The sequence below is a fragment of the Ambystoma mexicanum genome, chromosome 9, assembly GCF_040938575.1.
Source record: "Ambystoma mexicanum isolate Mex_15411 chromosome 9, UKY_AmexF1_1, whole genome shotgun sequence".
NCBI classification, from domain to species: domain Eukaryota; kingdom Metazoa; phylum Chordata; class Amphibia; order Caudata; family Ambystomatidae; genus Ambystoma; species Ambystoma mexicanum.
In genome coordinates this window covers 106,400,028-106,414,338 of record NC_090931.1, presented here as the reverse complement: position 1 = coordinate 106,414,338, position 14,311 = coordinate 106,400,028, and the positions used below count along the sequence as shown (strand labels likewise).

The following is a 14,311-nucleotide window of genomic DNA, read 5'->3' as shown; positions in this document are numbered from 1 at the left end:
GTTTTTCCATAAACACAAAGTCCTGCCCCGTTCCCAGCAAAACGGCTCTCTTCCTGGGAGCCAAGCTCGATACCAGCATTCCAAAGGTGAGGCCATCGACAGAAAGGGTAGCAGCGATTCTACGCTTAACATAGTTTCCTGGAGAAAGAGACCACATCTGTACGCTCTTACAAATCTCTTCTGGGCATGATGTCATTGTGCATATTCCTCATACCAAACTGCAGGTTAAGCATGAGACCGGTTCAGGAGGCCCTGGACCACCAATGGAAACAAGCTCTCGGAAGCTGGGAGGACATCGTCCAGATTCCATCGATGTTGCACAAAGCTCTTCGATGGTGGCATGTTTCGAGAAATCTTCTGCAGGTGATGCCATTCCAAGCACCGACATCGACCCTTCTGCGGAGGACGGACGCTTCCTTATCAGGATGGGGCACTCATCTTGCGAACCTCCAAACCACAAGGGCACTTGGTCGACACAAGAGTCCCAACTTCACATCAATGTGTTAGAGCTCAGAACCATAAGGTTTTCGCTGAAAGCCTTCCTACCAGTGATAGCTGGCCCAGTACATGCAGTCCAGACAGACAACACGACCTCCATGCATTACACGAACAAACAGGGTGGCACGAGGTCAGAAATCCTATCACGGGAAGCCCAACAGCTATGGGCCTTACACCACAGAGGGCAAATCAAGGCAGAGCATCTTCCCGAAGTGGACAATGTCCTAGCGGACAGACTATGCAGGCATTACACGTCGTCCCACGAGTGGGAACTGGACGAAAAGGAAACTCAACAGATTTTTTCCTTATGAGGCCAACCGCATATCGACCTTTTTGCCACCAGGAACAAAAAGTGCAAGAGGTTTGCCTCGAGATACCCGCAGTACCAATCACTGGGAGACGTGTTCTCAGTGACTTGGACGGGGAAGCTCCTCTATGCCTTTCCTCCCATTCCCCTCATGGCGAGGGTACTTTGCAGGGTGAAAGAACAGGATTGTTCTATGATCCTAATCGCACCGGATTGGGCGCAACAAGTCTGGTACACGCCGCGGAAGCATCTATCCCGTCGGCCCCCGATTTTACCTCGAGATGCATCCATATCTGTTGACACAACAGACCCGCAAGGTCCTTCGCCCCGACCCGAGGAGCCTATCTCTCAAGGCATGGTTCCTGAGCAGCGCAAACTGATGAACCTGAAGCTACCATCAGAATGCTGGGATATCAGGGCTGCAAGAGCCCCTTCGACACAAGTTACCTATACCAGGAAATTGACCTGTTTTTCCAAATGGTGCGAGAACTCTGCAATCGATCCTCTCTTGGTAGATCAGGTGCTGCCCTACTTGTAGCCAGCTAAGTTAGGGCTCTCATTGCCCTCCAAGGTCCATCTGTCAGCAATAGCGGCGTACACGACAACCCCGGAGATGCGATCCTTGCCTTCGTTACCGGCGGTTAGTCGTCCTGAAAGGGCTGATGTGTACTTATCCTCCTACGCCTTCACCAGTTCCGAGCTGGAGCCTCAACACTGTCTTGACAGCCCTCATGCAACCTCCCTTCGAACCCATACACAGATGCAAAGTGAAATTCTTGTCCTGGAAAACAGCTTTTCTTTAGCCATCACATCAGCCAGAAGGATCAGTGAGTTACAAGCTTTGTCTTCTGAGCCTCCGTTTACTTTGTTTCAGGAGGACCGTTTCATCTTAAGGCCACATCCTAAGTTCCTCCCCAAGTTGCTTTCAGAGATGACACTGAGTGCATTGTTTTACCAACCTTCTTCCAGAGTCACGTCTCTGAAGCGGAAAGAACATTACATTCTCTAGACGTTGCTAGAGTATTGGAAGTTTTTATTTACAGAGAAACAAGGAGTTCTGCTCCTCAAACCGACTGTTCATTGCCTTCTCTGGCCATACCAAAGATCAACATATCTCTAAAAGTCTGGCACGCTGGGTATCGTCCTGCATCACCCACTGCCATCAGATGAAAGGCGACCCTCTAGTTAGACTGCCATCTGCACACTCCACCAGAGGAAGGGCAGCGTCAATAGCATTCCAGGCAGGAGTAGCCTTGAAGGACATATGCAGAGCCGCCACGTGGAGCACTCTGCACACCTTCTGCCTTGTCAAAATCTGAAGATGGCTGCCGGGCGCGGATCTTAAGCCCTGCCACCTCATTGGCTGGGACCATAAAGGACCAATGTGAGGTGGAGGGACTACACAATAGAATGGCTCATAGGCTACAATGGGCTATGTACATGCACTGCTGGCTGGCAGTGTATGTATATTAAATTTATCTTAATAATTATCACTAAGGATTCCCAGTCTGACTGGGAATATTCAAGCATCTGAATCTATGAAAGATACCAATGCTGGAGAAATACAGTTACAGGTAAGTAACTAAGACTTTTCCCCACAGATCCTCCCTCAGGTGGCCAGAGAAGGTAAATTGCTTTTGGATCCTGGCCATCTGGGTGGATATGCGAGGGAGGATCACCTGGGTGGAGGGAACTTGGGGAGAAGACGTCCTTGGGTGAGACATGGTATCGCTCATTACCTTTGCAGACTGAACCTTCTGTTCCTCAAGCCTTTGTTGGCTACTGTCTGCCTTTTCCCTCCCCCAAAAATGTCCCTGAGAAACACCATCTCACCACTGGGTCGAAGAGGAGTCTGGAGTTGATCTAGACTACATGCGACTTGTTACAAGGTGAGCGGACTAGCTCTAATCTCAAGCCTCAGAGTGGGATATTTAAAGAGCTTTATGGAAATCTGCTGGGTAGCAGGAGAGGAAGGCGGAGAAGGCACAGCAACTTCCTTGAATGGAGTGGAATGCCATGGCACGAGAATCGCTGGAGGAACGAGACTGGGTGCAGAGTGAAGGCGGGGCTGTTGGTAGGAAGAGGCCTGTGGTGAGGAAACGGCAGTCGCCAGCTGGGGGACTCACACCAGGAATCTGAACCCATTGACAGCATTCCGACAGTGGGAGCAAAACCACAGAACGCGGCCTCATTGCTACAGCAAGACGCCCAGGGGGTTAGTAAGACTGTGGCTGCCTGGGACCTCACAGAAGTGCAGTGAAAGACATTTGGTGATTATGCCTGGGAAAGGGGGTCCGGACACAGGAGGGCTGTTTTGTCTATACATGCAATATATTCTTGCAATCCTTGAGCACTCACTTATTTACTGAAGTGGTGACATCCCCCCCCCCCCCATCAAGTCTGTGCATAGGACTCGGAGAGCACGAGGAGCTACAGAAGTTCATGAGAATTAAAAATGGACAGAGGATGCTGTTCGATGGTGGTGCGCGAAAGGTGCTTGTGCGAGATTGGTGAGTCAGCCTGATGAGGCAGAGTTGTAGAAGGGCGGTGCATGGAGCACGCCTGAAAATTCTTCGAGCCTCTCTGGCTCCCAAACAAACTAAGAACTGGTATTTGTAAAGTTAAGGAATCTGAGTCTAAAGTATTCACTGTGCTTGTATAATAATGGGAGTATCGAAAGCCTTGATATGAGGTCAAGTGAGTATAAGGCAATGTATCAAAGGAAATGCGGGGGGATACGCCACTACAGCAAAGCACCTACATAAGGCCATTCCGCTATATAAGGACAAGATTTTTAAATCTAGTGCAGAATGGACGACCGAAGGCAAATTGACTAAGCTGTGGCACCAATGCAGAAGTTTCTCTATGATCAGCAACCATTACATACACACATACAAGACACCTATAAGGGGAAGAGGGGGCCAATCACATAGTGATATTTGAACTTTGGAAAATGTTCCAGGATTAGGGAAGTAGTGAGGCGTCAATTGATGAGAAGCCAGCAGGAGACACTGGGCGCAACGCCCTCAGCCCCTGCTCTGCCACCTCCTCCTGAGCATGAGAAAGATGGTACTGCAGCAGAAGCGCAGGGACTATACCCTATACAGAAGCTAAAGGCAGTGGAGGTGTACACACATCCAACTTTTCAACCTCCACCATAAACCAAGGAGGAAGGTGCAGAAAGGGGTCGGACAGATGGTAGGAAGGGAGCACATGGCGAGACCCAGATGAACTGAGGGGCTAGAGGGCATAGCATTGAACAAATGTGTATGAGGGCAGATACTTCTGAAATTCGATGGCAGACAGGAGAATCAGCAGGGGCAAGTAAAGAAACAGCATTATAAGGAGAGCAGCGAAGCACGAGACTAGGCAGAGATGATGGATGCCGTAGTATGAAAGAAGGAAGAAGAGGGACGTGACAGTGCGAAGAGACAAGCAAATAGAAGAAAAGGAGCGGGAGCAGCGAGGAGGAGAGCTCAGTTATGAGGCGAAGGGAGGAAGATGAGAACGAAAGGTCAGTTTTAGTTAGAAGGGAACCGAGAAAGTGGGAACTAGAGCGACTTGTAAGAGTGCAAACGCAAGGAGGAGCTCGCAGTGAGACATGAGAACAAAGAGGGGAATGGGTGTGATGACAAGGTGGGCGGAGGTTGGCAAACCAAGCAAGACAGCGGCACCACACAGGTCAGGACTGACGCACCATTGGACAGGCACAGGGTCCTCTGGGAGAAGGGGTAGCAGGACCTTGATTGACTTTGTGGGGAAGCTAAGTGAAGACATGACCTCTAGGAGGCTCGGCTTCGCAGACTATATTGAGTTACATGGAGGACACCTCATCAGATAAAGATGCAGAGGGAAGTGAAGACTAGGGAAGGGGGTGATCCAGCCATCGATAGATGGGAAGGAGCGCAGATAGAAATGTGACATGGGAAGTAGGAAAGGACACTGGGATCTAGGGGCGACAGGGACGCATCACACAGTATGGAGGATTTAATCCCCTGCATGCAGAGGCTCGGGGACATTCCTGGACAAAGGAAGGCGCAGCTGGCAAAGGCATGTACTGACATTAAAGACGCAGAGAGATCGGATAGGCAGATCAGGCTGACACAAGGGGCGAATGGGGAAATAGGGCTTACACAGTTGCCCCTACTGGAAAAGGGAGGGGTGACCTCAATACATACCATGGAAGCATATAGATGAGAAACTTTAGGTATGCTACTCTTGATAATCGCAGGTGTGGGGAAATGGATATATGAAATGGAAAGTATGACGGCGGGACAGAATTTAGCAGTGGGGGACGTAAAGGGGTTTAGTTGCAATCCTCAGTGAAGCTGCTGATGACTTATGGAAAAGAGCGGGGTACCCAGGAGTAACCACCCAGGACACTGCGCACAATGGCACGCCATTTGCTTACTGCTGAGAGGCCGTATGGCAAGCTCTACAGGCACAGTACCCAGACACTTCAGACGTTAGTTTGATTATGGCATGCAAAATGGGGGAAGACTAAGACCCCTTACACTACATTCATATTATTCAAGAGCTCTGGTGCCTTGAAACGTTAGAGCCGTGGGACTAAACGGTGGCATTCTACTATGCCAGCAGCTACCAGAACAGGTGCAAAGGCAACTGAAGAATTTGGGGGTGATGAAAGTAAAACCATGGTCAGAAATCCAACTCACGATGGTGCATTACTGCCAGTTAATGCAAGAGAACACGAGGAAAGAAAACATGTGTCCCATTCAGGCATACACGAGAAGCAAGGGACATCACATCAGTCAGGTCAACAGTGGGTACAAGCCTGGCACAAAAGGCATTTGTACAATTCATAGCATGTGCACCCATAGGCTCTCATAGTGCTTGTTTGGTTTTCATACACTAAACTTGTCTGCCGCTAGGTCCATTGATAACTTACAGCACATACTATACCTATTGCAGAGAGAGCTACTTCAGCCCCACGTACGCTGGAGCGCTCGCTTTGCGTCTGCTCCGCTGACAGCGGGTAATGCTACTGGCGGCGTCTCTCCTCACAGAACCTGTCAAAGGAGAAAAACAGACATTAATTTCCACATAAAAACAGAATTCCATAGTTATTGATAAATTACCAAACTGAAGTATTTCCGAAGCATTTCTTCAGTCAGCTGTTTTTGTTAGTAGTCGCAGCATCTCCTGTCAGAAGTTTCCTCACAGCCATAGCATCTTCTTCGTAGCAGTTTTCGTTGGCGGTCGCAGTACCTTCATTCAAAAGTTTCCTCAGCAGACTCTGCATCTTCCGAACGTATTTCTTCTACAGTTTTCCGAAATCCTGCAAAACAAAAGGTATTTCATTAACTAACACATTTAATTGAAATAAGAAAAGTTTAAATAAGTTACGTACCTGAGCTTTCAAGTTTTCACTGCTTAGTTATTACTGCGCTCTTCCCTGAAGGCTGCAATTACTCTGTATAGACGAACTTAAGTTTGTTAAATGTTTCTTCATTCCAAGTAATGTTGCAGCCATTAACCTTTCTGAAATCTAAGAACCTGCAAGATTAAGGTAAAATATTTGAAAGAGATCTCACCAGTGTAGGGACTATTCAAAATCTAACAAACTATAATATTTTCACCAAATACCCAAGGCAACTCTAGAAAAGCAAGGACATTATAAAGACACGTCTATTGATCACTGCAGCCTTCCAAGTTAAAAGTTCTTCATACCAATGTGCCTCTGTAGAATACAGGATGGAGAGCTCCACAAAACACACAGGTGAGAAGGGAGGGATTACCAAAGGCACACTGCTATACAGTAATTTTCCAGAAAAAAGATATTATGGTAGCTTTAGAAAGGGAATCCTAAAAGTGTCCAAGTAACAGATCCACTGGCTGAGAAGGCATTACGCTCCCAAGGAGTCCAGGTAAGCATTGCAGTGGGGAGGAGGCGAAGTTAGTACAGAAGCCATCTAAATACCCCATGGAAGGGGCAGTACTAACAAGCACGGGAGGGCAAGGGGCACCACATATGCAATATGCACCATTGCCTGCAGGAGGGTGGGTTCATGGGGTGGCTGATGCGCAGCATAGGTTCCGAGGAATAGGGGGGGCCACCTAGGGGAGGTGGGTACAGGCATCGGATGCAGAAGAACCAAGGGGTATTTCTGGAGGGGTTTCGAGGATATGGGCAACAAATGCAGCAGGGCCCAGAAAGGGTTTCTGGGGGGTTTCAGAGCCAAGAGTGAACCACCCCAGTATTGGTTGTGTACACAGATGGGGCAGATCTCGAGGCTATGTAGAAGCAGGGGGTACACAACAATGGGCCAATGCAATACAAGCCAGCATATCGAGGGGAACAGAACGAATTCTATGCCCAGGACTAGACACCAAACGCATGCCCACAGACACACCAGCCCATGATACAAATGCAAGCACCTATGCAGCAGTATTCGCAGGCACCACAGCACAGGGTAACACACCACACACGGCACACAAATATCGCAGATACAGAACAGCACACAACCAAACGACAGGGACAGTGGCACGCACTGACTCCATGACGATTCTCATTAGAAAACTGGAGGGTGGGGGGGCACTGTAGTGGGAGGCAACCCATTTTTGGAAAATGGAATTTCCTTATACCCTCAATAGGACAGCCCGCAGACAGACTTGATGTGCTCCATCCTATTGATTACACCCAAAGCTGCCTGTGGAGGAACCACTTATAGGGGTGACGATGGGTTACAAAATGTTTTCCTTGTTGACCAAGGGGCGACTAAATCCTGCATCCGGGAGGCAAAATAGTCGAGCGATGCCATGAATGCTCAAGGGTTCTATTGGCCAACTGAAGTAGTTACTTTTACAGAGCATGACTTGGCTCTGCCCCTACTTTATTCCTGACAGACACCTGTAACAGTTCCGGTGGAAGAGGCATCCTGAGCAGACTGAACATGACCATTTTTAATTCACTGACCAGGGGATAGTGTGTTCCACACTAGGGATACTTTATAAACGTGAGGGAAATCATTCAAGCCTATTGTGGACAAAGGGTACAGAGGGGGGTGCCAGTAGACTAAGCTGTTCCAGTATGGGACTGAAATAGCATGCCATTCAGGGGAAAATGTGGAGCCTTTCAAATGAGTACCTATTAAGACCTGAGATACCATTAGACCAAAAGGAAGGGGCAAAAGTGCTACTAGAATTAGAGGCAGTAATAGTTGTGGACGACTGGATGGCCGTGCATGGGACAGATGATGGGCGACCATGGCAAGCAGTGATAGCCGTGGCAGAAGGATACAGGTTGACCAGTCAGACCAACAACTATTCAATGGCAACAGATCAGACCATGAAATGGTGTTCGAAATGAGCATCACATTGGGTGAGTATACATTAGAGTGGTACCACAGAATGGTGATGGTGCTGAAAGCACTGCCAACCTTTCTCGAGGAGGACTTGTGCAAAGGTCCCCAGCATTTTATGGACCACAAGTCCCTATGATGGGCTTTTGAAGGGGATAGCAGCAGTGAAGATAAAGCTGAAAGCAGGAGCAATTTTACCACGAGAGGCAGCCTAATGTATCTGAGACCATTGCAGCACTAGTGAAGCAGGGCATCCTAGTGCTGTCGGAATCGCCATGCAACACAGTTGTGTACCATGTCAAAAAGGCGACCCGGGGGGGTCATGGTGTTTTTTATACAGGACTTGCGCCCTCTTAACCATTTTCTAGAAGCAGAATATCCTTTCGGTCTGAATTCTGCAACAATTGTGTATCATCCCCACGGAAGCTGCTTACTTCACGGTCCTATATTTGAAGAATGCATTCTGCTCTATACCATTACACCCAGACTCGCAGGACGGAACTTCATTTCTATATAGAAATACAAAGTGTAAACCTACAAGACGTACCCTTCCATATTCAATAGGTCTGCCAAATGGACTTGGGCAACGTACAGATGGAGGGCACGATCATACAGTACGTAGATGACATTCATTTGCAGCAAGACAGAACAGTGTAGCAATGACTAGTACACATGTTGACAGTACTCGCAGAAAGTAGGCAAAGCCAATCTACAATATTGCCAGACAGAAGTGTTGTACATTGGACAGATGATATCCCAAAATGTCAAAGGGCAGAGGCAATACATAGGACAGCAAAACCCACAACAGTAGGACAAATGCAGTAGTTCCTAAAACTATGTAATTACTGCAGGGCATGGGTATTTGACTACAACACTTACACTAGGCCCTTGTTGAGCACACTGAAAGAAGCACAAGGAGGGGTGAAGACACAATGGATAACCAAAATGACTTAGGCATTTGACGAACTGAAGGAAGCAATATGCGAATCTCCAGTGTTGGGGATCCCAGATTATCAAAGATATTATTCCTGTTCTCCACTCCGATGGATTGGTTATGACTGCAGTACTGACAGACTAGCATGGGGTACAAGCCTCTAGCCTATTACAGTGGAGAATTGGACCCAGTCATAAGGACACTATCCATGTGAACATGCATTGGCTGCAGCCGTATTTGCAGTGGACAAGTCGGTATTAGGAGCAGCACCACTCTTTACATGGAGCTTGCTGCTTGCATGCTGGAAAGACTGAAGAGCACACGCACAAGAGGGCTTTCAGGTCCGAGGAGTTGCTGTCTAACACAGCTCTCAAGATGGTGAGAGTCAGACTTGTCAACCTGGCGACTTTCCACGCTGATGTTACAGAAGGGCGACTATGCACATGACTGCGCAGCAAACCTGGAAGAATTCAGTGACAATTGCAAGGTACAGGATGACGTACTTGAGGGGGGGAGGCATGCTTTACACTGACAGGTCTTCAGCAATTGACCAAACGAATGGGGAAAGGCATACTGGGACAGCAGTCGTGAGACTGAGGACACTGGACAAGCGAGGTAGTGACGAGCGCATGCCTGCCGTCACACCACTCAGCACAAGCAGCAGAATTGGTGGCCTTAACATTGGTATTGGAACACAGCAGGGAAAAGAAAGTGACAGTCTACTCGGATTCAGCATACGTGACATCCACAGTGCATTCTGGGCTTTCACGTTGAATGAGGGGCTCCAGATGTGCTGATGGGTGACTGGTGCAGCTCGCACTGTTATTGGGTAGAATATAGAGTTCATAGATTTTCCAGAGCAAATGACAATAATCAGGATTTCCATCTCCAGGGGTAAATAAGCATCCGATGTGGAAGCGAAGCATACAGCCTATTTTGAGAACACTTTAGAAATGGAGGCCTCGTCCCACAAGCGTGATTATGCAAGAACTGATGCTAAAAGAGGGGTGTAACACATTACCAGTAACACAAATTATGGAGCTGCACCCAGGGAAGAAAAAGCTGTGGCTAAGGAGGGGATGTACAGTGTCTCCGACAGATGTCCTATTTCGGCAAAACGCAGGGAAGGTGGTAATGCATTTCGCATTATTGCACACAGCACTGACACAATTAGGCTATCCAACCCACACAGGGAAGGAGGTGCTTGCTGCTCATATTGGAGAAACCTGGTTCTGTCCTATCTTGGAACATGTGGTCGAATTCATGATTGTCTAGTGTAAACAATATACTGCAGGTCATACATTGAGGGTTGTGAGAGGAGCCATACCTTGCCAAGTGGGTCCATTCCATTACCTGCATGTAGGTTATGTTGACATACAAGTTTGCCAAGGGTGCCGCTGCATGATAGTGCTTATTTCAATTTTCCTGTTGGTTTGAGGCCGGTCCTTGTTCCCATCCCTTGCTGATGCATCTGATGGCTCTGCGCGCTGGTCACCTGGTCACCCTCTGAACTTGGGCCCAGGCTCGTGTGGCAACAACTGTTCACTACATGGTCCATGGGGCTTGAATTAATACAATACTAATCCTATAATTCTCATTTTTGCGCATTTCAGGCGGGCAATGGATATCTTCAAGCTGCATGAGGATCCAAGCAGCCCAGTTAATGGACTGTTATTCAAAAAGTGCTCATCTTGTCTCTTATTTCCAAGAGGTGTTTTTTTTTACCTGCGATTCCCCATTGTTGCTAGTGCTACACTGTATCCTCTAACACTACTCCAACTCCAGCAGTTGTAACGACCATGTCGGGCGGACAGGGGAGCACTGTAAGCACAGTAAGAGCTAAGCGCAGTGGTGTTAGACATGGGAGGGGTGAACCTATATCTCACACTCACTCTAACTGCTCAAGTACCTAATGTGGTACAAGCACACAACCAAAGTAGGCAAACCACTGGGGATAGCTGCCATGTCCACTCATTAATCCCCCATGCTAGGAGTGCTTCCAGAACATTTATAGCAACTGAAATACCTGCAGCAAGAGCACAATGCCCTATGTATCTATCCATGGAAAGACAGTTATATAAAGACTCTTGACATGATGAACAATTACTGGTAATTAGATCTTGCCATACAATATGTAACTGACAGCCCACAGAAAGGAGAGACAAAAACAATGGCTGAAGGAATTGCCCTGCCCGAAGAGGGGGGTGGGGGAGGTGGTCAAGGAAATAGGAGGAGAACCAGGATGTTGGGAAAGACCGCAAATGCTTGTGTATGGCCAGGTAAAAACAGCAGAAGGATGGAAAGATAGAGTAGTAGGTAGCAATGCACACACCCTAGTACAAGCTCCGGTAAACGCAGTACAAGTAGAAAATGACAAGTGCCTAAAAGAATGCGATGCGAGTACCAAGTTACTCACCTGGGTGGACCATGAAGCTGGACCAATGCCCATAATACCACTGAAGAAACCAGCATTATGTTTCCAGAATGACTGCAGTAAAGGTTGGAGAAGAAAAACATCCAGCAATGAAGGTTGGCGCAGCAGTATTAATGGATCGTTATTGGGCGTGTGGACCCAAGGCATATGAGAAGCTGCCACCTAACTGGCGAGGAGTTTTGACGTTGGTGCACATCAATATGCCAGCACTGGTGGTGCCACAAAAGGACATCAAGAGGGACGACTTCCTCAAATGGATGACAATAGAAGAAATAAGATCCATGGAAGCGAAGAAAGAAACGAGCAGAAGTGAGTAGGGTGAAAAGAGACCCATTTCTCAGAATCCCAAGCATCACTAAACAATGTACCACCTGAGCACAGGTTGCTCAGTAGGTCAGATAATTTTTGCGTCCGTAGTTCAGCTGTACAGACATACAAACGCGAAATGGTTGCAGATAACAAGATGAGAGCTGAAGCAGACCATAAACTCTACATTAAACAGCTTTAATGCAATAAAAGTGCTCTGAGCAGTAAGGTTGATGGCACTCCAGAACAGATGTTCTAGACTTTCTCAACAATGGAAGGAGGAGTTTGTGCCAAGATCCGGAGTTCCTATTGTATGTTTTCCTCCAAATGAGAGAATGGCACACTGTCAGAAGCAGTAACAATATTAACAAATGCATGTCAAAATGGAGGAAGCCAAAGGAACAGTAAAGGACCAGAGCTGGTGGTCATGCATCTGGTCATGGATGCCAACATGGTTAGCAAAAGGACTGAAGGTATTACTAGGGGCACTGATATTGGTACTAGTAGGACTTTGTGATCAAGATTGGCATTACACAATGTCACAAAACTGAGGAGGCAATAAGGATGAAAGTCTTAGTAGACATAAACGTGGAAGAAGAAAATCACAATATAGTAGAAAGAAACTGCAAGCAAAGATGAAGGAGTGCGCACTGATGATCTTTGACTACAGATACTGGGTGAAATGGGTATGGTGCATCCTGGAAGTGGACTGCAGTTATGACCTCGAGTTTCGATAACCATGTAAATTACTATGGGCATCGTGGAGGAGTAACAAAGGTATGGCTACCAAATGCAAGAGTGACTAAGTATGGTGGTTTGGTCGACAGTTCAGAGGGGGGGACTGAAGAGGGTCCCTGGAATGCCCCTCTTGACTCCCATGAACATGACAGCCCGAAGAGTCAAACGCGCATACATCCACTCACTATTCAGACAGCCCCCAGGAGGGCCAGTGATATCTACATATGTGGAAAGATATTATCTTAGCCATTCAAACCTTATCCAGTCAATGGGCCTCATTACGAGTTGGCCGGTAAAAAAAGCAAATCAACGGTTGATTCCGAGTGCAAGCGCATACTGGCATGCCAGAAACTGCTGCACTAGCATGCCGATAAGGTCCTCCAAACCCCCGATAGCGGCATCATCTATGCCGCAGACGACGGCACTCGAGATGGCGCAAGAAATGGTACTGTAAGTACCAGAATCATAAATACCAGTACCGGAAGCAACACCACGCCGGAATGGGAAATGCTCTGGTGGCCATCTTAAACACAATCCATTGCAATCGTCTGCCTACAGCACCTGGATTGGCGAACTGTGGACTGTGCTAGCAAGGTGATGACCATGGCAACTAGGAAAGGCAGTTTGGCTTCGAAAGCCATGTTTCAGTGATGAAGAGCTGAACATGCTCGCCGACACACTGGTGGAGCATGCAAACGTGGTTTTCTGTGCAGACCTGCACCGGGCGGCTCCACTCCGCAAAAAAAACATATGGGAGGAGGTGGCGCAAAAAGTCTCTGCGGTGGGGACAACCCCACACACTGTACCAGACTGCAGGAAACGCTGGGATGATCTGCGGCTGCGCGTCCGCAACTTCGTTTCTGGAAATCGCAGTCCGGCCGAGGACACTGGTGGAGGAGCACCATCCCCAATCAAGCTTGCTCGTTGGGAGGAGACATGGAGCACTGTCATGAACATAGAGTGCATTGAGGGTGTTGGCCATTCAGAGATGGAAGTCCCTTCATGGGCCGATGACGGTGAGTGACCCTTGGTGTAATACAAAAGTCACAACACACACCTAATACCCCAAGTACAATGGTGGCGTCCAAATGGCAAGTAGATGAGAGCAAATACATGTCCCATCACTTCCCACCTAAAGTCTGCCCCTACAAAACCGCAAAATCCCTGCCATGAAAACACACAAACTGACACAAACCACATGAGTCCCCAATTGCAAACACATGCACCATCTGCATGCGCACACACACACCTATACATCACCGTACAGATGCAGGCCTGACCACTGTGCCATTCCATTGCATGGTGCACACATCACCAGTACAGATTGCACACTTGTCCCACTGACCATGACCATGCACACAGTGTAAACACCAATGCAACAACGCACATTGTGCAGGCACATATGACCCACATCTAAATACATGGCACACAGCCCCTGAGGCATGGCTGCAACATGCAAGCCATGATACACCTGTAGACCACCCAACAGACACCATGCCCATCATGGCTGCACCAGAAGTATGCCAAACACTGCTCCCCCCCACCCCAACTCCTGTAAGCATCATGGCCGCCCCTCCAGCATATACACGAGAATGCATAGGACTCTAAATGTACTAGCATCGATGTATGTAGGATGTACGTTGACCCATGACTGATGCCCTCTGTCCCCCTCAGGCACGGGATCTGACAGCGAGGCAGAACACACCGCGACACCAAAGACGGCAGCACGCCTGAGCCTAGGGAGCAATGATGCCTCCAGGCCTTCAACATCA

At 48.1% G+C, this 14,311-nt stretch overlaps 1 protein-coding gene across 5 annotated transcripts in view; it reads left to right on the top strand.

The window, feature by feature from the left end:
- LOC138487710 (tetratricopeptide repeat protein 12-like) overlaps positions 1–14,311 on the top strand; it is a 466,792-nt gene that overhangs the window by 211,663 nt on the left and 240,818 nt on the right. The window lies entirely within an intron of this gene.